The sequence below is a fragment of the Tamandua tetradactyla genome, chromosome 14 (assembly GCF_023851605.1).
Source record: "Tamandua tetradactyla isolate mTamTet1 chromosome 14, mTamTet1.pri, whole genome shotgun sequence".
In the NCBI taxonomy this organism is placed as follows: Eukaryota; Metazoa; Chordata; class Mammalia; order Pilosa; family Myrmecophagidae; genus Tamandua; species Tamandua tetradactyla.
Genome location: NC_135340.1, coordinates 38131204 through 38136242, shown reverse-complemented (window position 1 = coordinate 38136242; position 5039 = coordinate 38131204). Strand labels below are relative to the sequence as shown.

The following is a 5039-nucleotide window of genomic DNA, read 5'->3' as shown; positions in this document are numbered from 1 at the left end:
AGCATCTATTATATGACAAGCATTGCTCTTAGGGCCATCCATGTATCTGTGTCTTTAACACTCTAGATCTCTGTTTACATAAAGCAGGGATTCACAAATCCTTTCTAAATCCAAGGTAGTTAATATTTAGGCTCTATGTGTTTCTGCTGCACATTTTTCCACTTTTGTTGTTGTTCTTTTGATTTGTTTTGTTTTGTTTTTTCATTGAAAGTAGAGAAATGGTTCATAATAATTGGACTATTCAAAAACAGACTTTGGTCCCTATTTTTCCCATTAAGTCAGAGTGTCCCAACTACTACCACATAACATAAATTCTAAAGATGAATATAAAAATCATACAAAATAGTGAACACACAAATAAATAAACATTAAATAAGTTTCATAAAATACATGAGCTTGAAATTTTAACATATTCTAAGATTCAGTTAAGTCTTACTAAATATAAGAGTAAAAAAAAAAAGGTTGAAACAGGAGAGTGTAGAAAGCATGTCCAAGGTCTGAGACTTGCAAGCACAGTTGTTTGTGCCCTTCCTCAATGACACAGGGCAATGAACCACCAAGAAACAAGAAAAAGTTCCTTTTTTTTAGCAGAACGTCACATAAGTTTATTTCTGATGTAACAGAAATGTTAAAATTGATAACTTTAATTCTTAACTGCACCAAGTAAACGAAGCCATTTAGGTATTTTTAGAGTATTCCAGGAAGCTGAATCTTACCCATGAAAGCTAAAAGTGCTTAATATGAAACCTTTCTTTTAAGCTAGATTTGGACTGCTTAAGAAATTAATGCTCAAGAAATAGCATGGTCTTTGTAGATTTTTACTATCTTAAAATTAGAAGCCTGTATATTCACTCATCAACTACCATTCTTTTTGGTATTATTTTTGGCACGCAAAAAGACTGTTTAAGTCTATTATACCTTCACATTCTCAAAAAAAATTAGGATTATAAAATGTACATAAACATCGTGTAAGTAGTCTATTTGGAAAGATGAGGCTTTCATAACAGAATTTTACAAAACAGGATAAATGGTATGAATCAACTTTCCTTTTAAAGTAAGCTGAGAGAAAACTCTAGCCCTGTGCACTGTTATAAAATCTAGTGGGACATTGAATGGGCCATCAGTATTGACAATATAAAAATTTTTAAATATTGGAGAAGGGACTATGGGAAGAAAATACAAAACAATTTCAGACGTTTCCCATCCTACAAAATTTTATCAACCCATCAAAGCCACTTGTCTATGTGCCAGATAATATTCCATTTTATGCCAGTTCTTTCAATTGAGCAGGTCATAGTGACACATGCATTATTAACACTTCTAGACTTCTACTTTTCCAAGGATAGAAGCAATACATTTAACAATTCCACTCTTCCCTAAATCCTTCAACTCAACATTGCAGGTACAGAGTACAATTAAATCTGGGATGTTCTCCAACAGATAAATAATAGCATAACTATGTTCTCAAAAATACTGTCCTGGTATTCTTTCCTATATAGTCAAATACTCAGCGGTCACAAAGTTAGCAGCCTGCATTAGCTGACATTAGGTGAATTTTTTGTACCAGAAGTCCATCTAAACTTCCTTTTAAGTCCTTTAATAAAGTCCAAGAGAAAACACCTACTTCAGGTTTAATCAGAGGGCATTAACCTGCAAAGGCTTAGACTCCATTTTTAACAATGCTGACTAAAATTACTGTTGGGGTTCACTGAAGAACCTGTCTGTCAGTTAAAGGCCATATCTATAGCTGAGATATTAAAATAAATCGATCTAACCAGCCCACACTCTAAATGTTAATGCTACTAGGAACAATCAACAGCAGGAAAAGTAAACCTGCTAACAACCAGCCCACTCACCAGGAAAAAGCAGTTTAACTCAAACACTGAGACTGAAGTATAAATGATACCTCACCAAACTGCCCCATCTACCTCAACCACCAGCAAGGAAGGGAGGAAAAACTGCTTAAAGAAGCAACAAAAGCTTAAGTATTTCTTACACGGATGATAATAATGGTCCAGCTCCTGAGACAGCACTCAGAAGGACTAAAGGTGGAATGAAGGCAGTGTTAAGGGATTAGTATTCCACAAATAGTATTAAAAACCCAAAGTACTGTGTGGGCCACAGTGGCTCACAGAGTTCTCGCCTGCCTGACATGCTGGAGACCAGGGTTCAATTCCTGGTGCCCACCCATGTTAAAATAGAATAAATAAATAAATAAAGTAAAAAAACTCAAACACACTAACTTGTCTGTGAATTAAAGAATAAGATATTGTTGCTGCTTCTTTTGTCTTTTGAATATACAGTATTTTATAGGTTCTGCCCTTCAATGTGAAAGCAGTTCATTTTAAAAAATTAGCTAAAACTTTTGACATTATTTGACATCCCGATCTTTGAGACCATATATCTTAACTGTGAAACTAAACATCCCTATACCTTCTCCTTCCTTTGATGAGACCACCTCACAAAAGTCAGAAAAATAAAACAATTAAAATATGATTAATGTTTAAAGTCCTTGAAAGTACTAAAATTTTACAGAAAATGGAAGGAAAAAGAGAAGAAAGAGAGAGAAACAGGATAACAAGGGAGGAAGCTCTAAAAGAAAGAAGGGGAAAAATCAATGGGCCTCTCTTTTATTTGGTGACAAACAAGTGCAAGAAAGTTCATTTGTGATTTGCCCAGTTATCTGTTTTTTGCACATCTGCATTCTGGCCAGAAGGGACTCTGTGGTTTTTCTGCAGCATACAAGCATCTGCAGGTTTTCTATCTTCTTGTAGCAATTCTTCTTTGCCTCAATAATCTCAAAGTCAAATTCCTGTAGAAGTCCATTGCCTACTCATTGCTGATCTGGACATGTAGAGAGATGCTGTCAAAAGTGCCATCTATTTTACAGAAGCTTAAGACATGATGTAACATTTTAGTTCCTATTTCTACCCTCCAGTAAGGTGCCAGACATCCTTAGAGTCATGACATAAAGTCTCTTCTGCTTCTGTGAAGGATCCACCCTACAGCGTACTGCACTTACTGCAATATCAGTGAAACAGGCATGCTTTGCTAGCTCTCCAACCTCCAGCACATCCTGGAAGACTTGTCATTACTGGAAATATGACTTGGTTTACTCTCTTCAGGCATTTAATGTTGTATCTCCCAGCTCGACCTGGCCTTCATCTTCTCCACATGCTGAGGCCGACCTGATCACTGACAACAATGCATCAGTGCCACTGCCTTGAGCTCTTCATGCTTGCAGCTCGGACCACTCGACCCCGCAGGCCAGTGTCCTCTCCCGGGGCAGGAAGCTGAGCGGGTGACCAAGGTCGAGAGAGTTAGCGCAGCCCTGTGCATCCAGGGGTCTGCGATGCCTCCTTCACCATGTGGGTGCCCAGCTTCTCCACATGGGAAAACAGGTGCTCAGCTCCGGCCCCTGCCCCAAGCAAAGGTTCTTGATTTCAGGGTCTCCAAGGGGCTCCCTCACTGAGAGATCTTTTATCCCTCACTAGTGTGTGGCTGTGTAAACACGTAGACCAGGGCAAGCCATCAGTCTATCTATTTCTGATAAACAGTGTGGGTTGGGGTGCCAAGATGGTGGGTTTCTCCTCTGCCAGCATGGATGGCACAGGTCCGCATTCCATGGACCGCCCACATCCCTGTGGTCACATCAGTCTTTGGTCCCTGCATCTTCATCTACTTGTGGCCCTTCAGTAGTTACTCGGTTTACAAGGTCCTTGCTGAGTTCTGCGCTAGCTTTCCTTCCATTTTAAACTCAGTTATCTACACTCTGAAACAAAGAAATGAAGGCAGCTATGTCAAAACTGAAGAGCTGTTATCTGAAACTAAGCCAGTTATCTGCAGCCACAAAAATGGTTCCCTTCCTGAAAGCAAAGTGAACTTACAGGACTGTCACTACTTTATTTCTGTCTTTTTACACTGTTACAAATGTAACAAATGCAACCACTGTCGTGTAAAAGTGAAACATTTTGACCTGTGGGGAGGGTTGATTGAATAAGTTGAATGAAAGTGTCCTGATGACAATACAAAGCTGCAGAATAAACATTAACAATTTTAATATTCTCCTTATCCATTGAGTGTTTTCTTCCTTTTTGGTTCGGTTTCTTCTAGTTGTTCCTTATTTGGAAACTTTTCAAGAGGTAATCTTACTATTGGTTTTGAAGAGGAAAGGAAAACTCACTTATTTATAAATGGTAAGAATTGTACCTTTCCACCTCTAAAAATACCTGTTTTGATCCACACTTTGGAATAAATATAGGTGTTTATGTCTATACTGCAGTCTCAATAGATCTATTTATAAATAACTATATGATACATACCATAGATGACATAATATATGATGGACCTGTAAAGAGCATCGCACTTGAAGATAATTCTGGCTTTAATGATGCCAGTGATAGAAGAAAATGTAATGGCTCTTCAGCAAAAGACAATTACATACACCATATTCTTTTCACATATTCTTGTTCAAAGAGCCTACTTAATAAACATTGTTGATGAATAGCAACTTATTGTATAATCCTCTTTACCAAAGTGTTTTCCGTTTATCTAATTTTGTCTGTTTAAACTGCGTTTTTCACAACTGAGATTTGCATGAAGTTTGGTGCCTGAACATCCTCTCTCCTCTTAGGTCTTCATGAGCCCTGTACTCTCAGAGAGGGCAGAGTTCCAGACTGATACCTGGCAGAATGATCATTGTTCTATGTTAACTTTTATTCAGTTAAAATACTATTATTAAAATGCCTAATTCAGGTCCAGATGATGACAGAGTCCTCTTGCAAGAGAGTTTGGGAATGCAAGTGGACTTACCTTTCCATAATCACTTAGGAGACCATGATTCCTTAGGATCCCTGCTACAAGTTATTTTAGACTTTCCCTATCTTATTGAATTCATGCATTTCCTATTATTTTCTACTGAATTTTGGTTTCATAATGTGGTATAATACAAACTGACATTTTTCTAGACTCTACCATCTGTAGTTTCCAAATAGGATTCCATAATTCCTTTATCAAAAGGAATTACTTATCAAAAACTT

At 37.5% G+C, this 5039-nt stretch overlaps 1 pseudogene; it reads right to left on the bottom strand.

The window, feature by feature from the left end:
• Positions 1-2660: 2660 nt before the first annotated feature.
• Positions 2661-4820, bottom strand: LOC143655323 (N-alpha-acetyltransferase 50 pseudogene; annotated as a pseudogene).
• Positions 4821-5039: the final 219 nt, after the last annotated feature.